This window comes from Scyliorhinus canicula, chromosome 11 (assembly GCF_902713615.1).
Source record: "Scyliorhinus canicula chromosome 11, sScyCan1.1, whole genome shotgun sequence".
In the NCBI taxonomy this organism is placed as follows: domain Eukaryota; kingdom Metazoa; phylum Chordata; class Chondrichthyes; order Carcharhiniformes; family Scyliorhinidae; genus Scyliorhinus; species Scyliorhinus canicula.
In genome coordinates, this window is record NC_052156.1 from 160,804,518 (window position 1) to 160,828,812 (window position 24,295).

The 24,295-nt window shown below is 46.2% G+C and overlaps 1 long non-coding RNA gene across 1 annotated transcript; it reads right to left on the minus strand.

Moving 5' to 3' along the window:
* Nucleotides 1-6,823: 6,823 nt before the first annotated feature.
* LOC119973708 lies at nucleotides 6,824-24,014 on the minus strand. Its single transcript, XR_005462381.1, has 4 exons — nucleotides 23,765-24,014; nucleotides 19,071-19,280; nucleotides 13,952-14,101; nucleotides 6,824-7,553 (listed from the first exon to the last, which is right to left on the minus strand). It is a non-coding gene; the product is annotated as an uncharacterized LOC119973708 (long non-coding RNA).
* Nucleotides 24,015-24,295: the final 281 nt, after the last annotated feature.

Consider the following 24,295-nt stretch of genomic DNA (forward strand, 5'->3'; position numbering starts at 1 on the left):
GTTAATGTAAGCCTACTTGTGACAATAAAGATTATTATTATCATTACTCCGGCACCTGTTCGGGTACACTGAGGGAGAATTCAGAATGTCCTCATTTAAATATGCAGGTCTGGATCATGCCCAGTGAGGGAGAGATCCAGATCGCGAATTCTCGCGAGATTTCATTAAATCTTGTGAGAAGTTTTAAGCGTCACAAATCTCGCACGAGGCCTCTCGTGAGTTTGAACGGCATCGTCCCGACACCAAGTCGGGCCTGACAAGGCCGTTGAATCGCACCCAGCATGCTGTCATACTCAACTCTTAACCACCCAGTGTAAATGTTGACACAGTAAAATCAGTACGGTGTGTGGCACAGCTGGAACAGAGTATAGAAGATGGTGCGTTTGTGTTGTTGATATTTTAGTGGGTATGTATGCTTTATAATTGTGTTTTGGGTAAACTCCTGGGTTTCGTTTGGGTCTATTTGGGTCTGTGATCATTACAGAGATAAAATTCAATCTGGACCACAACGTTAATGAAATGAAAATCGCTTATTGTCACAAGTAGGCTTCAAATGAAGTTACTGTGAAAAGCCCCTAGTCGCCACATTCTGGCACCTGTTCGGGGAGGCTGGTACGGGAATTGAACCGTGCTGCTGCCCTGCTTTGGTCTGCTTTCAAAGCCAGCGATTTAGCCCTGTGCTAAAGCAGCCCCTACTTTAATTGATGCCGGCAGATTTACAGCCTGCCTTAACTCCAATGCCAGCCTCCCCGAACAGGCACCGGAATGTGGCGACTAGGGCCTCTTCATAGTGACTTCATTGAAGCCTACTTGTGACAATAAGCGATTTTCATTTCATTTCATTTTCAACTCTGCACAACTTTCATTTTCAATCCATTCAGCAGCCATTTCTACTCTGCCCAGGACACATTTAACCTATAGGTTTTCGAATAGATGTGGGTGAAAGCACCCAGGCCCCTGTCAGGCTACGTACAAGTCCATTGGCAGCCCAGAGGGGAGGCTTGCCCCGAATTCAGCCTAATTAATAATAAAACTACGTAAGTGAGCGTTTGAAAGTGCCAACAAACAAAGCCACTCAACCCAGTTGGATTGATCCCACTGGTTAAACCTACACATACTACAGTATTCACTTTCACTTCCCACTGATTGTGAAGCCAAGCCAGAACCTGTTCATGGCTGAGCCATATTTTTGCAGCTAATTATGCTCAATAGGTTTAGGCAACTGGGGCAAATCATTTTGTAAATTTCAACCTTCCACCACAATTTGAGCTCACCAATTTGGGCTTGCGTACAGGGCCGTATTTTTACTGTCCAACCTGCTCACAGCTGCCCGAAAGCATGTTGGGAACCTGGAGGTTTCAACACTGCCTTTGTCAATTACATTTTAACTCAACCATGACATTTGCCTCTGACTTCCGGGCTGGAGATGCCCGAGGAGTGCATCCCTCCTGTGTACACACAGTGCCACAGAAGGTTCAATGACCTGACCAGGGCAGGAAAGGTAAATTCATAGAATCATAGAATTTACAGTGCAGACGGAGGCCATTCAGCCCATCAAGTCTGCACCGGCCCTTGGAAGTAGCATCCCATTTGAGCCCACACCCGTAACCCAGTAACACCACCTAATCTTTGTTTTGCATGGCCAATCCACCTAACCTGCACAACTTTGGACTGTGGGAGGAAACCGGAGCACCCAGAGGAAACCCACAAAGACTCCGCACAGACAGTGACCCAAGTCGGGATTCGAACCTGGGACCCTGGCGCTGTGAAGCAACTGTGCTAACCACTGTGCTACCGTGCTGCACCTAAAGTTGCATAGCATACACAAGTGAAAGTTCTGTTCTCTTTGCCTTCCTCAGCCTTCCCCTGCACGTCATTCCCGAGATCAACAAACCTTGCATCTGCATCCATCCATTTTTCTTTAGGCCCCCCCTCAAATCCTTAACTTTAACAACCATCACTGCCATTCAGTCTTATCTTGTGGCAATGGCACACCGAACCCTTGCATTGTCCTTCTATCCTCTCAAAACATTCCACTGCTCACACCCATGGGGTTTTTCCATCCTCTCCTTGCTGGAGGAGAGAGCACAAAACACCAGGGAGAGGCAAAGAACCAGAGATGACCCGGCTGCCATAGCCACCTTGACAGCTGCAGAGGAGGAAATGATGGATGTAGCCAAGTCTCGACATGCTTCGCCATTGGCAATGGAGAGAAGGGAGGTTCCCCAAAACCTGGTGACAGAATCAAATATAACACAACCACCTGACATTCAACACTCAATGTTGACCTGATGTCAGCCGCCACTAAAAAAAAGGTGATCTATACAACGGTTTGGGCCCCCTTAAAATAGTATGATCGATTTCTACACGTTGGCCTTCTGAATGGCCAAGAATACTAAGGCTAACATATTGGGATTGATGAGTGATTAATGGGAAGGCTGTGGACAGATTGATTGGCATTTCCTTGGCCCTGGCTTATTCAGATCTTTATCATTTTTGAAGAACTTGCATCTGTGCCAATGAAACATTTTCCATTTCGAGCGTCGAGAGTCAACAACAATCTGCCCCAAGTCAGCGTCAGTACGGACCAACATTCCTCTGCCCCCCACTCACCCCAGAAGCACAATTGCTGAGAATCAGTGTGTGTTTTTCCATTTCCTCATACTAGGCAATCTTGGCCCTTATCTGAGTGGCTTTGCAAATCAGTGAAAGTTCTGTTCTATGAGCAACTTGTCTTGAATGAGACAGTCAAAATATATCTCACAGGAATACAGATTTTCATCCCACCAATCTCGGCGACATTTACATAGAACATACAGTGCAGAAGGAGGCCATTCAGCCCATCGAGTCTGCACCGACCCACTTAAGCCCTCACTTTCACCCTATCCCACTTAACCCAATAACCCCACCTAACCTTTTTGGACACTAAGGGCAATTTATCATGGCCAATCCACCTAACCTGCACGTCTTTGGACTGTGGGAGGAAACCGGAGCACCACGCAGACACGGGGAGAACGTGCAGACTCCACACAGACAGTGACCCAACGGGGAATCGAATCTGGGACCCTGGCGCTGTGAAGCCACAGTGCTATCCACTTGTGCTACCGTGCTGCCCTAATTTGAACCCAGGTCTTAAAGGTGAACAATCAGTGTCTGACCTTCCACAGTTTCATTCTGCCCTAGTGTTTTTCAAAGGTCAGTGGCCCTCTTGCCTCTATTTTAGAAGGTTCGATTTTGAGCGACACTCCAGGACTTGAACCATCATTCTGCTGCGCTGAGAGAGTTCTGCAATATCATGACCTGCCGTTCCTCAGGTAAGTTATTAAACAGAGTTCTGAATTATTTGGCCCCATGGGCAGCACGGTGGTTAGCACTGGTGCCTCACGGCGCCGAAGACCCGGGTTCGATCCCGGACCCGGGTCACCGTCCATGTGGAGTTTGCACATTCACCCCGTGACTGCGTGGGTCTCACCCCCACACAACCTAAAAAGATGTGCAGGGTAGGTGGATTGGCCATGCTAAATTTCCCCTTTTTTGGGAAAATGAGAATTGGATACTCTAAATCTGTGTTTTTCAAACTTTATTTCTGGCGTCCCATTTTTGAAAAATAGCCGCCTCTCACGACCCACGCCACGTTATGGATTCTAAATAAACAATGGATTCTCCACAGTTATCTTTTAAAACATTAGAGGCGGGATTCTCCGCAGGCGGGATTCTCCGCAGGCGGGATGCTCCGTTTTGCCGGCGCCCGGGGTTTTCCCGACGGCATGGGGCTACCCCCAATTGGAAACCCCATTGATTGGCCAATGTAACGGAGAATCCCGCCGGCGGGTCGAGGCAGAAATGTGGCGCGGCGGAGTATCCAGCCCCACAGTCATTGTTTGCACTTCAAGGGGCTGGTTTAGCACACTGGGCTAAATAGCTGGCTTTTAAAGCAGACCAAAGCTGGCCAGCAGCATAGTTCAATTCCCGTACCAGCCTCCCTGAACAGGCGGCGGAATGTGGCGACTAGGAGCTTTTCACAGTAACTTCATTTGAAGCCTACTTGTGACAATAAGCGATTTTCATTTCATTTCATTTTCATTTCTGTATTGTTTAATGTAAAACATTGTTAATGGAAATATATTTTCTGTTTTTGCTGGCCAAGTGCCCACCGAGGTCCGCCGAGACCCGCCGGCATCGTTTGCGTATGGTCCTACTCGGCGGGACCTCGGCGTTCTGGTTGCAGGGGCCGTCCTGGTGGGGGGGCGGGGGGGAGCTGACTCCATGGGGGGGGCCTCTACAGTGCCAGTCCTACGATCAGGGGCAACCGATCGGTGGGCGGGCTCATTTCAGGGGGGGGCCTATGTTCCTCCACGCCAGGCCCCTGTAGGGATCCGCCATATTGTCCGGGGGCCGGCGCGGAGATGGCCGTGGCGCTCATGCGCAGACCCACACCGGCCGTGGCGGGCCGGCTTTCGGTGACGGAGCAGCGCACAGCACTCCGGCGCCGTTCTAGCCCCCGAGGTGGGGTGAACGCCTGGGCCTGGAGGCCCATTGACGGCGGTGTCACTCGCGCCGGTTTTGTCTCCGGCATCACCACTTGGTCGGGATTTCAGAGCCCATCGAGTCTGTGCCAACTTCCAGCTGGAGCAATAATCCCACCCCCATACCTTTTCCCCACAACACTGCAAACAGTATTCTCTCCAGGCGCTTATCCAATTCGCTTTTGAAAGCCACAATTATATCTGCCTCCACCACGCTCCCTGAGAGTGAACTCCAAATTGTAGCAACATGTTGTATAAAAAATGTTTCCCCTCATGTCCCTTTAATTCTTTTGCCAATCACCTTAAATCAGAGTTCACTGGTTCTCGATCTTTGCACCAATGGGAGCAGCTTCTCTTTGTCTATACTCCGTCCAGACCCCTCATGATTTTGAACACCTCTATCGAACCTTCTCTCAGCTTTGTCTTCTCTAAAGATAATAATTCCAGCTTCTCCGATGTATCCACACTACTGAAGTCCCTCATCCCTCGTAAATTCTCGTAAATCTATTTTGCACCCTCCCTAAAGCTTCCACATCCTACCCACAATGCAGTGCCCAGAATTCAACGCGTTACCCCAGTTGAGATAAAGTCTTCTTTTTTTCTTGGGCAGTCCCTCAGGGTCAAGGATGACTTGCCTCCACTCCGGGAGGTGGGTTCTGCGGTGGATGAATAGTCCAATCCTGGATCCGCAGACTCTGCCCTGCTAGTGATCACGTGCCATGGCAGATATCGAAACAGAGCACTTGTTTCAGGAGTCTTGTGTCGGGCATGCGGACAATGTTGCCCGCCCATCGCAGCTGGTTGAACATGACCAGTGCCTCGATTCTAGGGATATTGGCCTGGGAGAGGACGCTCACGTTGGCACGCCTTTCCTGCCAGTGGATTTGCAGGAGTTTGCAGAGGAAGCGTTGGTGATATCTCTCCAGGGATTTGAGGAGTCTGCTGTACAATGTCCATGGTTCTGATGCATACAGGAGGGGGGGCACCACGGCTGCTCTGTAGACCATGGGCTTGGTGCTGGGTTTGAGGTCTCGGTCTTAGAATACTCTGTTCCTCAGGCATCCGAAGACTGCACTGGCACATTGGATTCGAGAGCTGGGTTTCACTGTCGATGTCTGCGTGCCCTGAGAGGAGGCCCCCAAGGTATGGAAACTGATCCACATTGTCCAGGAGCTCAACGTGGATCTTGATGATTGGTGGGGAGGTGGGGGGGGGGGTGAAGTGGGGGGCAGTTTGATGTGGCAGGAACGAGCTGGTGGAGAACCTTTATTTTCAGGATGTTTAGTCTGAGGCCCATTCTCTCAGATGCCTCAGTGAATGTGTCAACAATGATTTGTACTGGGACTGCGGCGCTGAGGACCCGGGTTCGATCCCAGCCCTGGGTCATCCGACCTACTCTCTTCGAAGTAGAGCCAGGTATTTGATAAAGGCACATCCTTTCCTGCTCCTGCACTCAATTACTGTTTATAAAGCTCATATTCAACCCAAGGTGGTCATCCGTACCAGAATTTAAAGGTTTGTCCCATAATGAAGGTTATTGCGCTGTGTCCCAGATTGTAGCTTGCCTGGGTGGGGGACTCCTTACCTATTTCAGGGAAGTAAAGTTTGTGTATGTGCAGTGTACATATGTATGCTTGCACCGTTCCTGACTGTCCACATGGATGGAGCCCACCCTTTGCCCTTCACTCTGACAGACTCACCAGCACCCCTCCCTGCAATCACACGTTCACCGCCCCCCCCCCCAACCCCTCAAACAGGCTTGTTGCCATGCGCAGCCCATTCGTACAATCCGCCATTCAATTGGGGTGCCACGGTGGCACAGTGGTTAGCACTGCTGCCTCACAGTGCCAGGGACCTGGGAACAATTCCAGCCTCGGGTGTCTGTGCGGACTCTGCACATTCTACCCGTGTCTGCGTGGGTTTCCTCCGGCTTCCTCCCACAATCCATAGATGTGCAGGTTCTGTGGATTGGCAACGCTAAATTGCCCCAGAGTGTGCAAAGATGTGCAGGTTAGGTGGGGTTACGGGTAGAGGAGTGGACCTAGGTAGGGTGCTCTTTCAGAGGGTCGGTGCAGGCTCGATGGACTGAACGGCCTTCTTCTGCACTGTAGGAATTATATGGTTGTAGTCTCCCTTAATTTCCTTCCCCGGAGAGGTGGTCACCTTTTTAACCACTTTAGCAACCTGCCTTGCCATCTTCAATACTTCATGAACAATGGATTATTCTGAATATCAGCTATTGCTGGTTCCGTCAGCAAAATATAGGCCAATCAGTGCACAGCAAAATTTCATAAAAAGCAATCGTGCCAAATGAGCCACGGTAATAGAGAGGCACTTCTAGATGTTACATTAACAGTGGTTAAAAAGAAACTCCTAATTAAAGAAACCCTCTTGTGTGAAGACTTCTGCGCTGCAGTATCATTGGCTGCAAAAGGATTACTGCCAATCTCTGCAAAGCAGTTAATGGCTGCTATCAGTAAACAGAAAACACCTGCTTTGAAATAAGCTTTTCCTGTTTAGATAAAGTGATAAATTAGTCTTCGAAAGTAGTTGGGAGAGTGGTTAGCACGCTGCGTTAAAAACCGTCAGGCATTTTCACATTAATTTCTGTGCGAAGACGCATTGGCGTGTGTGGGTTTTATTTTTCGCTGTGTGCCTGCTCGAGAACGTTCTCGGCATTAAATGATTAATAATTAGTCAAAACTGTTTCTAGTTGTTTCTGCTCGTGAGGTATGAGCGGCAGGATTGGGCGTTAGTCAGGTGCTCATTTCAACAGGCCCGGTGGGATGACACACGGTTAACCACAAACGGAAACTAGAACTACAGCGCTCTTTATTAACATTACTGACACCCTGTGAATTCCGTTACCACATGCTAACTAAGCACAAAAAAAAGCAAATACAAAGGAGTCTCGTCGGACCACTAAAATGATGTTTTCTCAGTTGACTGTTAATGCACCTGCGCCTCTTTGAACATGCTCTTGCTTTATGAACTCTCTCCTTCAGCTCTGGACAGGTTTCAATGGAACTGTATAAAAAAAAAACAGGCTTCACTATAACTACTCAAGTGTTTGTAATTCCCCATTTAAGCCGCCGAACAAGGTTAAAAAAAAACATAAGTTGTAGGTGACACAAATAAATGACAACTTTGCTATCGGCTGATCTCAGTTTTGGGGCCTTGTGAAACTAATTTACTTTCCCTCCTCTTTCACTCCTTCTGACTGATTTTGAAACTGTTGTGCTGCATATTGTTAATATGCTGTCTTACGGGGGTGCCATCTCTTGACTGCCTGACAGTGTCGCTTCGAGCTCTGCCACTTTTGAATGATGGCAAAGAGGCAGCCTCAAGAGATGGCGTTCTCATTGCAAAGTGGGAAGACAAGGTATAAATCATTCAGGATCAACATTACCTGATATGATGACGGAAGCAGTGCTGTGCTGCAGTCCGTCCACACTCTCTGGTCTTTCTTTTTCATGTGAAGCTGGCAGTATTGTGAAGGAACAAAACAGCTCACACAGATCAAACTGCATCAAGTCTTCCTATGCGTATAAATACGCCATTGCTCACAGCTACACGGTGATAGGAAATAAGTGACAAAATAACCTGGGCTCAAACCGCCTTTATCAGTCCCAAGTCCCTGTTTTCTGCGTTACTTTTAAAAATTTCAATCTGTGCTCCCTTTTCCCCCAAATATTCTTGAAGCTTTAACCGAGCCTGCCCTGCGAGGAGCTGGCTGGATCCTCCATCTGCCAAGCCACCTGACATTACTTCCCTTCCACTTCAAGATTTTCCTGCATAATTGCTAAAGGTGGGGCAGTAGGGTGGCGCAGTGGGTTAGCACTGCGGCCTCACGGCGACGAGGTTGCAGGTTCAAATCCCGGCTCTGGGTCACTGGCCGTTTGGAGTTTTCACATTCTCCCCGTGTCTGCGTGGGTTTCGTCCACACAACCCAAAAGATGTGCAGGGTAGGTGAATTGGTCACGCTAAAGTGCCCCTTAATTGGAAAAAATGAATTGGGTACTCTAAATTATTATTTTTTTAAATAATTGCTAAAGGCTTCTTTCGTTAGGGTGACCCTTTTGGTCCTTCTGCCGGAGCTCAGCCTGAGTTAGTGTTCCAGACTTACCTTCCCCCAGTAGTTCGATAGCTTATTTTCTGCATGTTTTTGCAATTCCTTCCCGCTTAGCCGATTAACCTGTGTGAGGTCTATCAGCCCTCCACAGGCGGTAAGGTTCTTTCTGGTGTCACCTTGGCAACGTTCTCCATCTGTATTGACCCGAACACTGCTTATCTGGTTTGACCGAATTAGAGGAGCGTAGATATTTTGGAGGGTTGTAGGGATGGAGGGGATTACAGAGATAGGGAGGGGCAAAGCCATAAATTGAAAACAAGAGTGAAAGTTTCAAAACCGAGCTGAGAGCCAATTCCATTTATTTTTTAAAAATAAATTTAGAGTACCCAATTAATTTTTTCCAATTAAGCTGGCAATTTAGCGTGGCCAATCCACCTAACCTGCACATTTTTGGGTTGTGGGGGCGAAACCCATGCAAACACGGGGAGAATGTGCAAACTCCACACGGACAGTGACCCAGAGCCGGGATCAAACCTGGGACCTCGGCGCCGCGAGACTGCTGTGCTATCCACTGAGCCACCGTGCTGCCCTCCAATTCCATTTATGACATTGTGTGGAGATGCCGGCATTGGACTGGGGTGAGCACAGTAAGAAGTCTGACAGCACCAGGTTAAAGTCCAACAGGTTTGTTTCAAATCACTAGCTTTTGGAACACTGCTCCTTCCTCAGGTGAATGAAGAGGTATGTTCCAGAAACATATATATAGACTCAGTCAAAGACGCACGACCATGCTTTGAATGCGAGCATTTGTAGGTAATTAAGTCTTTACAGAGCCAGAGATTTCTGCTCGGCGATTCTCCGGGTATCTGCTCTGATCTCCGGGTAAGTGTTTTCCAAGGCGGCCATCAGGACGCGCGACAACGCAAAATCCCCGAGCAGAAACTTATAGCCAAGTTCCACACACATGAGCACGGCCTCAACCGGGACCTTGGATTCATGTCGCATTACATGCACCCCCCACCATCTGCCATGGGCTTGCAAAATCCTACCAACTGTCTTGGCTTGAGACAATTCACACCTCTTTAACCTGGGGTTACCCCTATCTCTGGATCTGTAAAGACTTAATTACCTGCAAATGCTCGCATTCTAAGCATTGTCTTGCATATTTGACTTTGTCTACATATATATATATGTTTCTGGAACATACCTCTTCATTCACCTGAGGAAGGAGCAGTGCTCCGAAAGCTGGTGATTTGAAACAAACCTGCTGGACTTTAACCAGTAATTTATGACATTGAGTGAGGTAAAGTCGCCATAGTCCCAAATGACCATAGGCTGCTTTCCCTTTTTGAAGGGGAGAGCTGACTGGCGGGGATTTAACCTAAGGACCAGCACACCTCAGACGAGAAGTCCTTTGTGGATAACTTCAGCCGGTATGGGGATTGAACCCACTCTGTTGGCCTCACTCAGCATCACCAACCAGCTGTCCAGCCAACTGAGCTGAACAAATACTGATTATTTTGGAACTGTCTTATTTACATTATATCAAGGGGCGTGGTTCATTATTTCACCTGCTGTTTCAGTTACAATGCACATGGGTCCCTGAACCACAATGATCACAAGGTGGCTAGGATCAATTCTCAATGTCTGCTGAATTGGTTGACCTCAGTTGGATGAGTGGTTGGGTACGAAAATTGACCCCAGCACCACCAGCCTAAACAGGAGAGCAGTGGCTAGGGTTTCTGCTCCAGATTGCTGTCCACTATTTTCTAATGCAAATGCACACGTGGATTGCGTATTGGACCCAATTAAGCCTAATTGGCCAATGCCAGTGTCTATATCCCATGTGAGGCTCCTCACTCTACTCTAGTTCTGCCAGTCTATTGTTCTATTCTTTTCTCCCTCCCCTGTTTATCTGGTCACTCTTTAAATGTGTCTATGTTATTCATCTCAGCTACTCCATATGGTAACGGATTGTATGTTATATTGATCCCAAGCCAGTAAGTGAAGAACAAACCTTGGCACCAATACTTTTTGGAATATTGGAACCTAGGAGCAGGAGTGGGCCATTCAGCCCTTCGATCATGCTCCACCATCCAACGGTAAACTTGTCTGATCTTCAACCTCAAGACCATCTTCTGCACTATCCCCATCTCCCTTGATATCATTCATATCTGTCGACCTCTGGTTTGAACAAGCTGAACGACTGTGTCTCCACAGTCCTCTGGGATAGAGAACTCCAAAGATTCACCAGCCTCAGACTGACGTGATTCCTCCTCATCGCCATCTTAAATTGCCTATCCCCTATTCTGTGACTGTGACCCTGGTTCTAGACCTCCTTCCCCCCCCCAACCCTGGAAGGGAGAATAATAATAATAATAATTTTTATTGTCACAAGTAGGCTACAATGAAGTTACTGTGAAAAGCCCGTAGTCGCCACACTCCGGCGCCTGTTCAGGTACACAGAGGGAGAATTCAGAATGTCCAATTCACCTAACAATCATTTCTTTCGGGACTTGTGGGAGGAAAGGAGAGCACCTGGAGGAAACCCATGCAGACACAGGGAGAACGTGCAGACTCCGCACAGACAGTGACCCAAGCCGGGAATCGAATCTGGGACCCTGGCGCTGTGACGCCATAGTGCTAAACACTATGCTACTATAATTGCAGCCTCTACCTTGTTGAGTCCTGTAAGAAATGTGTACACTTCAATGAGATCTTTTTATTTATTTATTTATTTATTTTTCTATAAATTTAGAGTACCCAATTATTTTTTCCAATTAAGGGGTAATTTATTGTGGCCAATCCACCTATCCTGCACATCTTTGGGTTTGGGGTGAAATCCATGCAGACACGGGGAGAATGTGCAAACTCCACACGGCCAGTGACCCAGGGCCAGGTTTCGAACCCTGGTCCCCAGCACCGTAGGCAGCAATGCTAACCACTGTGCCACCATGCTGCCCCTTTTTATTTACTTTTTATTCATTAATGGGATGTGGACATCACTGGCTAGGCCAGCACTTATTACCCATCCCTAATTGCCCAAGAAGATGATGGTGAGCTGCCTTCTTGAACCGCTGGAGTCCCTGTGGTGTAGGTACACACAGTGCTGTCAGGGAGGGAGTTCCAGGATTTTGACCCAGTGACAATGAAGGAATGGGGATATATTTCAAAGTCAGGATGGTGAGTGGCTTGGAGGGGAACTTCCAGGTGGTGGGGTTCCCAGGTGTCTGCTGCCCTTGTCCTTCGGGATGGTAGTGGTCATGGATTTGGAAGGTGCTGTCTAAGGAAACTTGGTGAGTCCCTGCTGTGCACCTTTAGATGGTACACATGGCTGCCACAGTGCGCTGGGGTGGAGGGAGTGAATATTTGCAGATGAGGTGCCAATCAAACAGGCTGGATGGTGTTGATGTCCTTGAGTGTTGTTGGAGTTGCTCGCTCCCAGATAAGTTGAGAATGTTCCATCACATTCCTGACTTGTGCCTTGTAGATGGTGGGCAGGTTTTGGGGAGCCAGTTGTGTAGTGGTATTGTCACTGGACTAGTAAACCAGAGACCCAGAGTAATGCTCTGGGGACCCGGGTTCAAATCCCGCCACAGCAGATGGTGAAATTTGAATTCAATAAAAAATCTTTAATTAAAAGTCCAATTGTTATTTTTTTAAATAAATTTAGAGTACCCAATTATTATTATTTATTTCCAATTATGGGGCAATTTAGCGTGGCCACTCTACCTACCCTGCACATCTTTGCGTTGTGGGGGTGAGACCCACGCAGACGCGGGGAGAATGTGCAAACTCCACACGGACAGTGACCCAGGGCCAGGATTCGAACCCTGGTCCTCAGTACCGCACTGCCAGTACTAACCATTGCTCCACATGCCGCCCTTAAAAGTCTAATGATGGCCATTAAAAAGGTGAGTTATTCCTAGCCTCTGACCTGTTATACAGTTGGACCCGTTCAGTTTCTGGTCTTTGGTTAACCCAGGGTGCTGATAGTGGGGGATTCAGCAGCGGTAATGCCATTGATTGACAAGGGGCAATATTTAGATTGTCATTGTCTGGCACTTGTGTAAATTTTACTTGCTCCTCATTCTTCCACACAATCTCCTTCCATTGGTCAATCCCGCCATCTCAGTGATTAGCCTGTTGAATCTTTTTTGCTCTCCTCTATGGCCAGTATATCCTTTGTTAAATAAAGAGACAAAAACACAATACTCTAGGTGTGGCCTCTCCAAGGCTCTATACAATTACAGCAAGGCTTATTTATTCTTGTACTCAAATCCCCTTTCAATAAAACCCAATGTACAATTTGCCAACCTATTTGCTTGTTGCCTGTCAGTGGGGGGTTCAGCAATGGTAATGCCATTGATTGTCAAGGGACAATTATGTTAGCGTTCAGTGACTTACGGACAAGAACACCCTGGTCTCTTTGTGAATCAATATTTCACAATCTTTCCCATTTAAGAAATACTCTACATTTCTGTTTTTCCCAGCAAAGATCATCATCCTCTCAGCCTGATGGCATTTTACCAGCAGCAGGTTAGTTGGTGGATGGTTCACTCATCTAGCCTCAGGCCAATTGGTGATATACTGGCATTGGAGGCAGTCCAGAGGAGGGTCATTAGGTTGACCCCGGGTATGGAGGGACTTTCTTATAAGGAGAGTTTGAGTAGGTTGAACCTGTCCTCATTGGAGTTTAGAAGAATGAGAGGTGATCATATTGAGACATGTCGGATTCTCAGGGGACCTGACAGGATAGATGCTGAGAGGATGTTTCCTCTTGTTGGAGAGTCTAGGATCAGAGGGCATAATCTCAGAGTAAGGGGTCGCCCATTTAAGACAGAGATGTGGAGGAATTCCGTCTCTCAGAGGGTAGTGAATGTCTGCAATTCCTTATCGCAGAGAGCTGAAGAGGCTGGATTGTTAAGTTTGTTCAAGGCTGAGATAGACAGATTTTTAATCAGCAAGGGAATCAAGGCTGATGGTGATAAGGTGGGAAATTGGAGTTGAGGATTATAGGTTGTGAATCTATGGAATTCCCTGCCCATTGAAGCAGTTGAGGCTCCTTCATTAAATGTTTTCAAGATAAAGATAGATAGTTTTTGAAGAATAAAGGAATAAAGGGGTATGGTGTTCGGGCGGGAAAGTGGAGCTGAGTCCACAAAAGATCAGCCATGATCTCATTGAATGGTGGAGCAGGCTCAATAGGCCGAATGGCCTACTTCTGCTCCTACATCTTGTGGTCTCATGGTCTCAAGTGGCCAATAATAGGGTCTCGTTAGGGTCTTTTTGCACCACTGCTTGTATTTTGCCCTTTGATAATCTTAAAGAACTTAAACAGATCACCCCTCACCTTTTTTGTTCTGGAGAAAAGAGCCCCAGCCTGCTTTAATAAAGACAGAATTGGCTAGGATTGGGCAGGAATGGGCTCGCAGCTGCTCACTGTCTCCTGTCCATCCGCAGTGTGAATGGAACATTACCGAGAGTGCATCTGTGCCTTTAGCTGGAGACAAAGGAAAATTCAGGTCAGGCTGCACAGGCGAAACCCCTTGGCAGAGTATCCCACTGATAAAATTGTGTGTCCAAGCACAGATACAGGTGAACCATTAAACAGAAGTTAACCACCACCTGTATTTATGAAACCATCTAGACCTGCACTTCCGTTGGCAAGATTGCATGTGTAAAAATATGAGGACTAGGCAGATGAGTGAGATACCAGTAGTACTGTCACAATGCAACAGTATCTCAGCATTCCTCGACACCACCATAAGCATGGATTGAGCTTGTTGTGAATTACTATTCTTGTGTCCTGTGTCAACAAGGTTATATTAGTTGTTTCAAACCAGTGTATATAGTAAAAATCTTTATTAGTGTCACAAGTAAGCGTACATTAACACTGCAATGAATGTACTGTGAAAATAGTTTTGACAACAGGGACTAGTTTAGTGGCAAAAATTGGGCGGGACGGAAAAGTTGGGCCAAAGAGCCTGTTTCCGTGCTGTAAACCTCTATGAATCTATGAACAGTGAAGATGGAACAGTAGTCTATTTAGCACATAAGTAACACCTGATTAAAAGTGCACAATAACATTCTTTGTACGAGGGAATAAGTAATTTTCATGCCTGTCATACAGAATATCATGTCTTGATTCACATGGGTAGGTAGGAACAGTCTGGATGTAGCTCTTCCATGGAATGTCTTAAGAACACCTACAATTGTGGCATGTTAATTGTATATTAATTGTGTTTAGTTGCGTGCAAGTGGTGAGCATGTACTAGGTATTCACTTGAGACCCTTCCAAACAGAGACAGACTTAATTTGTTGGATTAAGAGGTGCATACTTTTCATGTATAACTCTATAAATAACAGTAAAAGTGTGCAAAGGTTCACCACTTGACGTTCTGGAATAGAACATGATCATCTTAGTGCTGTACAGAAATATTAACCTGTTGAGCATGTCTCAATAATCAGTGTTGGCTCCACAAAAGTGAGGTCAGTGTCAAGACATATACTGACTGGAATAATTAAATTTGCTTTTTAATGACTTCCTCAGGGGGCATAGTGATTTAAGTGAGGCCATCTCTGTTCTCCCAATGGCACAATGTATTTACATGCTTTAGAACTTATGTTGATCTCCCATCTAAACGTGTTCCTTTATTTACCAGCAACATAGCTCAGAATTTCTCCCTTCAATTTACTAATGCATTTTCACTCTTGAAGCAATGTACCAGAAGTTCAGGGTGAGCTATGAGCGGTGGCGACCCTTCAAACTCAGTCAAGTGGCATGTAAACTTAGATATCAGATAATGACAAGAGATTTGGACAATAGCTTTCCACCCCAAGTACAAATATGCTGAAGCCCAACCATCACTCCAGTTGCTGTGGGCTATTAGCCGTGCCAAAGGACACACATGAGCAAACGTTGACTGAATATCATGTGGTACAATTACCACCTGAGTCACTGAAGGACTAAAGTTGAATGAAGATCAGGTTCAAGTCAACAGTCTAGTTCTTTCAGTCAGCCAAGTTACGGACATAATCAAGATTCTCTAAAGGTTAATGAGAAGGTTCAGTCGGCAGTTAGAAAGGCAAATGCAGGGCGGCACGGTGGCGGACTAGTTAGCACTGCTGCCTCACGGCGCCAAGGACCCGGGTTCAATCCAGGCTCTGGGTCACTGTCTGTGTGGAGTTTGCACATTCTCCCCGTGTCCGCATGGGTTTCACCTCCACAACCCAAAGATGTGCAGCGTAGGTGAATTGGCGACGCTAAATTGCCCTTAATTGAAAAATATATAATTGGGTACTCTTAATTTAGTTTTTTAAAAGGGCAGCACGGTAGCATTGTGGATAGCACAATCGCTTCACAGCTCCAGGGTCCCAGGTTCGATTCCGGCTTGGGTCACTGTCTGTGCGGAGTCTGCACATCCTCCCTGTGTGTGCGTGGGTTTCCTCCGGGTGCTCCGGTTTCCTCCCACAGTCCAAAGATGTGCAGGTTAGGTGGATTGGCCGTGATAAATTGCCCTTAGTGTCCAAAATTGCCCTTAGTGGTGGGTGGGGTTACTGGGTTATGGGGATAGGGTGGGGTGCTCTTTCCAGGAGCCGGTGCAGACTCGATGGGCCGAATGGCCTCCTTCTGCACTGTAAATTCTATGAAAAAAAAAGGATGCGAATGTGAGCATTCATGTCGAGAGTGCTACAATACAAGCGCAGGGATGGACCTGTTGAGGCTGTACAAGGTTCTGGTCAGACCCTATTTGGAATACCGTGAGCCGTTTTGGGCCCGTATCTAAAGAAGGATGTGCTGGTCTTGGAGAGGGTCCAGAGGAGGTTCACAAGAATGATGCCCGAAATAAAGTACCTGTCACATGAGGAGCGGTTGAGGACTCTGGGTCTCTAATGGTATTGATTACAGGATGGAGCATCCACAACCAAGTAGGGCTTGACTTCCAAAGCATCACAACCCTTCGAGTGAAATCATTTATCTTCATTTCAGCCCTAAATGATGAGCTCCATTAGGCTGAGACTGTGGCCCCATGTTTTTGATTCTCCAGCCACGGGAAACAACCTCTCAGCTTCCACACTACCAAGCCCTTTCGGAATTGTGTGCGTTTCAATGGGATCACGTCTCATTCTTCCAAACTCCAATTTGCTGGATCACTGACAACCATCTCATCCAAGTGATCAATTTAGTGAATTTTTGCTCTACTGTCTTCAATGCAAATAAATATTTTCTGAAATATGAAGACCAAAACTGCACACATTATTCCAGATGTGGTCTCACCAAAACCCTGAACATTTGCAGCAAGATGTTTTTATTCTTGTACTCCAATTCCCTTGCAGTAAAGGCGAACATGCCATTTTCTTTTCCAATTGCTTGCTGCACCTGAATTATAATTTTTTGCATTCCTTGTACCAGCACACCCAAGTCAAGGACTGGCAAAGCAGATTCGTCGGTTCGCTTTATGTGGCTTGACAGAATCAGGCACATCTTAAAAAATTTACAGTGCCCAATTGTTTTTCAAATTAAGGGACAATTTAGTGTGGCCAATCCACCGAGCCTTCACATCTTTGGGTTGTGGGGGTGAGACCCACGCAGACATGGGGAGAATGTGCAAACTCCACACAGACAGTGACCCGGGGCCAGGATCGAACCTGGGTCCTCGGTGCTGTGAGGCAGCATTGATTTTTAAAAAACAATTTAGAGTACCAATTCATTTTTTTTCCAATTAAAGGGCAATTTAGCGTGGCCAATCCACCTAGCTTGCATATCTTTGGGTTGTGGTGGCGAAACCCACGCAGAAACAGGGAGGATGTGCAAACTCCACACAGACAGTGATCCAGAGCCGGGATTGAACCTGGGACCTCGGCGCCGTGAGGCCACAGGGCTAACCCCCTGCGCCACCATATTTCCCCGAAGCAGCAGTGTTAATCACCATGCCGTCCTGTGCATCTCAGACAATCTAGCCCTGAAATATTAACCTTGATTAATTGGTCTGATGTGGATTTAAATGCACAAACTTTCCGTTACCCACTGTGTCACTGTGCCGCCCTACCCTTCAGGCACTTTCGGGGCTTACCAGGACCGTAGTGGCAGAAGTTCTGCCTACCGGGATCTGGTGACCAATCAGTGGCTGACAGTTTCCCGTTACCGGCCGTGCCACCACGAGATGCTACAGCTGCCAACAATGTATCAAAGATGCCCCGGATTGCTGAGGGACTGGAGGCCAAAGGTGAGCAAGGGACCCTGGGCCAAATGTGAGCAAGGGTCAACGATAAGCGAGAGCAGGCTGGGGGTCACAAGAGAGGAGGAGCAGAGGGTTCAACAGCACAAGTCCCAGGACTTGAGCACAAAACTCTTGATGCTCTCGTACAGTACTGAGTGAGTGCTGCACCGTTTGAGGTGCTGGCTTTTGGGTGAAATGTCAAAGGCTCCATCTGTTCTTTCAGGTGGATGTGAAAAATTCCAAGTAACTACTTAGTAGAAGCTTGGGCAAGCTGCCCTATTGTTCTGGTCAATATTTGTTCCTCAAACATCATGAAAACAGATTATTTGGTCATTATCACTTATTAGGGAGATGAGAAGGAGGAGAATATGGTGGCATTGGGGGATGGTGGAGTAGTAGTAATTACAGTAGACTAATGATCCAGAGGCCCAGGCTAATGATCAGGAGACATGAGTTCAAATCCCAACACAGCAGCTGATGGATTTCAAGTTCAATTAATAAAATCTGGAATTCAAAGCTAGTCTCAGTAATGGTGATGTGAAACTACTCTCGATTATCATAAAAAACCCATCTGGCTCCTTAATGTTCGCCGGGGAAGGAAATTTGCTGTCCTTACTTGGTCTGGCCTACATGTGACTCCAGACCCACAGCAATGTGGTTGACTCTTAGCTGACCTCTGAAATATTCTAGAACGCCACTCAGTTCAAAGGCAATTAGGAATGGGCAACCAATGCAGGCCTGAGCAGTGATGCCTTGAAATAAAAGAATATATTTTACTATTTGTGGACCCTGCTGATGTGTAAATTGCCTGCAGTGTTTCCGACATTAGAACAGTGACTACACTTCAAAAATACTTCATTGGAACATCCTGAGGTCACAAAAGGTGCAAGATAAATATAAGTCTTTCTTTACTGCTGACCTTTGATGGAGCAGGTATAACATGTAACACCTTCAATGCAGTTAACCGTCTCAAAGTGCATTACAGGACCATTATAAAGAAAAAGCTGGTGATGTCAGGCCATAAAAGGCCTTATCAGAGCAGATGACTGAAAGGTTTGATTAATGAGGGAGAAGAGAGGCGGAGAGGTTTAGAGGGAAAATTCCAGCGTTTAGCACCTTGGCAGCTTATAGTGTCTGATACAGTCCCTCCATTCAACACACACTGCAGCTCTAGTTACCTCCTGTCATGAGGAAACAGCTAAATGATATTTCATGAGGGAAGAAGCACCAGTAATGAATCTTAAATACCTCAGATATTATTCATTGTGGAGGTGGTAGAAGCGGTTATGTCACATAACTGGCACCATTTTCTCTGCCTCTTCCTAAATTGTTTTGCTGACTACAGTCGACAGTTTCAGACCTGACGTTTTTGGATTTGCAAGCATTCAGTTTTGACCTTTCACCTGATAATGGTGCAGATTTACTCCGGCATCCACTTCACCGCATTTTGTTTCTCACCTTGGTTCAGAAAAAGAAAACACAACAACCAAAATAAATCAGAAAGTCGGTTCATTAGCCACATCCAGTTTAACTCTCACAATTAATACAAAGAACCAAGAACAAAGAAAATTACAGCACAGGAACAGGCCCTTCGGCCCTCCCAGCCTGCGCCGATCCAGATCCTTTATCTAAACCTGTCTCCTATTTTCCAAGGTCTACTTCCCTCTGTTCCCGCCCATTCATATATCTGTCTAGATGCTTCTTAAATGATGCTATCGTGCCCACCTCTACCACCTCCGCTGGTAAAGCGTTCCAGGCACCCACCACCCTCTGTGTAAAAAAACTTTCCACGCACATCTCCCTTAAACTTTCCCCTCTCACTTTGAAATCGTGACCCCTTGTAACTGACACCCCCACTCTTGGGAAAAGCTTGTTGCTATCCACCCTGTCCATACCTCTCATAATTCTGTAGACCTCAATCAGGTCCCCCCTCAACCTCCGTCTTTCCAACGAAAACAATCCTAATCTACTCAACCTTTCTTCATAACTAGCACCCTCCATACCAGGCAACATCCTGGTGAACCTCCTCTGCACCCTCTCCAAGGCATCCACATCCTTCTGGTAAGGTGGCGACCAGAACTGCACGCAGTATTCCAAATGTGGCCGAACCAAAGTCCTATACAACTGTAACATGACCTGCCAACTCTTGTACTCAATACCCCGTCCGACGAAGGCAAGCATGCTGTATGCCTTCTTGACCACTCTATCAACCTGCGTTGCCACCTTCAGGGTACAATGGACCTGAACTCCCAGATCTCTCTACACATCAATTTTCCCCAAGACCCTTCCATTGACCATATAGTCCGCTCTTGAATTTGATCTTCCAAAATGCATCACCTCGCATTTGCCTGGATTGAACTCCATCTGCTATTTCTCTGCCCAACTCTCCAATCTATCTATGTTTTGTTGTATTCTCTGACAGTCCTCCTCGTTATCTGCAACTCCACCAATATTAGTATCATCTGCAAACTTGCTAATCAGACCACCTATACCTTCCTCCAGGTCATTTATGTAGATCACAAGCAACAGTGGTCCGAGCACGGATCCCTGTGGAACACCACTAGTCACCCTTCTCCATTTTGAGACACTCCCTTCCACCACTACTCTCTGTCTCCTGTTGCCCAGCCAGTTGTTTATCCATCTAGCTAGTACACCCTGAACCCCATACGACTTCACTTTTTCCATCAACCTGCCATGGGAAACCTTATCAAACGCCTTACTAAAGTCCATGTATACGACATCTACAGCCCTTCTCTCATCAATTAACTTTGTCACTTCCTCAAAGAATTCTATTAGGTTTGTAAGACATGACGTTCCCTGCACAAAACCATGCTGCCTATCACTGATAAGTCTATTTTCTTCCAGATGTGAATAGATCCTATCCATCAGTATCTTCTCCAACAGTTTGCCTACCACTGACGTCAGCTCACAGGTCTATAATTCCCTGGATTATCCCTGCTACCCTTCTTAAACAAAGGGACAACATTAGCAATTCTCCAGTCCTCCGGGACCTCGCCCGTGCTCAAGGATGCTGCAAAGATATCTGTTAAGGCCCCAGCTATTTCGACCCTCGCTTCCCTCAGTAACCTGGGATAGATCCCATCCGGTCCTGGGGACTTGTCCACCTTAATGTCTTTTAGAATACCCAAAACTTCCCCCTTCCGTATGACATTTTGGTCGGCCATTTTTGGCTGACGTTTAGCTGAAGTTTGGGGGCCATTGTGGGGCATATTGGGAAACCCAGAAATTGGCGCTTTTATTTAATCAGACATTGCACTTCAAAATTATATTCGTGTGAGTTTTGGCGTGTAAGCAAAGCTAATTTGGTTACTTATTACCCATCAGAAGTAATTGGATTAGCTAGCAACTGTTAATCAGTGTCATCCAGGACAAGTAGGTTGAAAGAGCTCATCTAACAGTCAATGCACATGGGTCATTTAGTGGAATTCGTAAATGGACATCCCTGTGATTGACGTCTCTTGGGTAAATGCCAATTGTCAACTGATGTCACATCTCTTTGCATCTATAAACAAACACATCAAGAAAGAAGAATAGCGTGGAGGGTCTTCATTATTTTTCCAGTACCGTCCATTGTTGGAATTCAAATTCTGATATATACAGACTATGGATTTACATTTGACTTTCTATTTAAGGAATAAAGATTTGAATGCATGTAAATAAATTTGAACATTAAATTTCCCTCTTGGGTGAGGCAATATTCCGATACATATCGCAACACAGCTTCATCCCCAACAACAGGGGGAAAAGTGAAATAGTTCCTCCTTATCCCATCACTGAATAAGACACCTAGAACATAGAATGATACAGCGCAGTATAGGCCCATCGGCCCTCGATGTTGCACCGACATGGATAAAAACTAAAGGCCATCTAACCTACACTATGCCCTTATCATCCATATGCTTATCCAATAAACTTTTAAATGCCCTCAATGTTGGCGAATTCACTACTGTTGCAGGTAAGGCATTCCACGGCCTCACCACTCTTTGCGTAAAAAACCCACCTCTGACCTCTGTCCTATATCTATTACCCCTCAATTTAAGGCTATGTCCCCTCGTGCTAGCCACCTCCATCCGCGGGAGAAGGCTCTCGCTGTCCACCCTATCTAACCCTCTGATCATTTTGTATGCCTCTATTAAGTCACCTCTTAACCTTCTTCTCTCTAACGAAAACAACCTCAAGTCCATCAGCCTTTCCTCATAAGATTTTCCCTCCATACCAGGCAACATCCTGGTAAATCTCCTCTGCACCCGTTCCAAAGCTTCCACGTCCTTCCTATAATGAGGCGACCAGAACTGTACGCAATACTCCAAATGCGGCCGTACTAGAGTTTTGTACAACTGCAACATGACCTCATGGCTCCGAAACTCAATTCCTCTACCAATAAAGGCCAACACACCATAGGCCTTCTTCACAACCCTATCAACCTGGGTGGCAACTTTCAGGGATCTATGTACATGGACACCGAGATCCCTCTGCTCATCCACACTACCAAGAATTTTACCATTAGCCAAATATTCCGCATTCCTGTTATTCTTTCCAAAGTGAATCACCTCACACTTCTCCACATTAAACTCCATTTGCCACCTCACAGCCCAGCTCTGCAGCTTATCTATGTCCCTCTGTAACCTGCAACATCCTTCCGCACTGTCTACAACTCCACCGATAACACCTGACACGCAACCACCATCAGATCACCAGAGAAGGCAAACATTTACCAGTCATTTCTCCTCCAGTGAAGTAGGTACAGGCCCACTGAACCTGAAGCAAACATTGAGAAAACCTTCAGGAAATTGACCCTACTTTAGTTGCCAACATCTAATTTAGCATCAATTTTCAACGCGCAAAAAAATATCTTTATGCAGAGGAACACACACCGGTGGAACCTTCCTCTGCATATCTGTGGTTTTTAACGCAACAGTAACATTTGAATCTGAACTGATTTGAAGTGAGACAAATCTGGATTTTCAGACTCAATGTATGTTTGCCCAGTTTGGTCTATTTGGAAATTCCTTGCGATTTGACTGACCTATTCCAAGTTAGCGTGGCTCTCATTAACACTGTAAATATAGAGGCAACATGGCTCAGTCGATCAGTGTCAGAGTCAGATTTTCACGGGTTCAAGTTCAACTCCATAATGTTACAATATAACTTCGGCTGGTGAACGTTATTGGAAGTGTTCTTTGGATTTGATGTTTAAGGGACTTGTATATTCCAGTGGTTCAGTGTCCGGCGTGGTTCAGTCGGTCACGCTCTCACCCCTAACAGATTATGGGTTCAAGTCCAAATCAAGCACTTGACAAGAAGATCCAAGAAGCTGATACTCCAGTGTAGCTCTGGGGGCACGCTACACTGTTCAAGTGTGTCAGCTTTTGGATGAGACGCCAAACTGTGGCACTGTCTGTCCTCTCAGGTAGATATAAAAGCTCTCATGACATTATTTCAAAGGAGAGCAGGGAAGTTATTACTGGTTTACATGCATATTTATCTCTCAATTAGTAACACTTCAACAAATTATCCGGTTATTCACAGCGCTGCTTGTCGGAGCGTGCTGTGCATTAATTGCCACTTTTCCTAAATGACAACAGTGACCACAGTTCAAAGTCACTTCATCGGTTGGAAGTGCTTTGGGAAGTCCTTTTTGGTCATGAAAGGCGCCACGTAAATGCCAGACAGTCTTTGTTTTTTTAATCGGGCGGGTGCAGGGAATTATCCTGTTATCTTGGCAGCCTTTCCTCTCTCAGTCAAAGGAAGAACGAGCCACCTATTCATCCGACTGCTGTTGGTAGGACTTTGCTCTGTTCGACTTGGCTGCCGCAGTGGTCTGCAGGATGGCAGCTGCATAGCTGCAGAGTGACTTATTGCCTTTGAAGAGCTTGGAAATATTTCTGACAGATGTGACAAGGTAATATGTAAATGCCCACCTCTCTCTTTCTTTCTTATAACAGTGCGGCATCTATGTTCCGTTTCCCCGGCTGAAAGGTCATAAATTCTTAATTGCAAAGATTGTGACATTTTGGGATTGATGATGTCATCACACAGCTGCTCAGATTACAGACAATTTACTGTTAGTTATAATCAAGATGGCAGCATCTTGTCTGGCTTTCATAACTAAAGATATCATTGCTGATCCTCATGTAAATATATGAAGAGCAAATTTCTACGGTTCCTTTGAAAGCGTTCTTAATATAAATATCTTCATACGCAAGTTCAGCCTTTCTTCCATCCTCTTTCATACTGAACCATTGTGAGTTTGGCACTCGGGGTGATGTCACATATGTTGTTGCTATGGTAATGGCTAAGAATAAGCCAAGCTACTCCTTGTTTATGTTAACGCTCTGCTGATAAGCAAGTCTAAAAGGGAATCTGAAGTTATGTTCCCATCTGATAAAATAGCAGCATGGAGGCCTTTTTCCAGGTCTGGACACCCAAACCATCTCCCAGGATCAGAAACA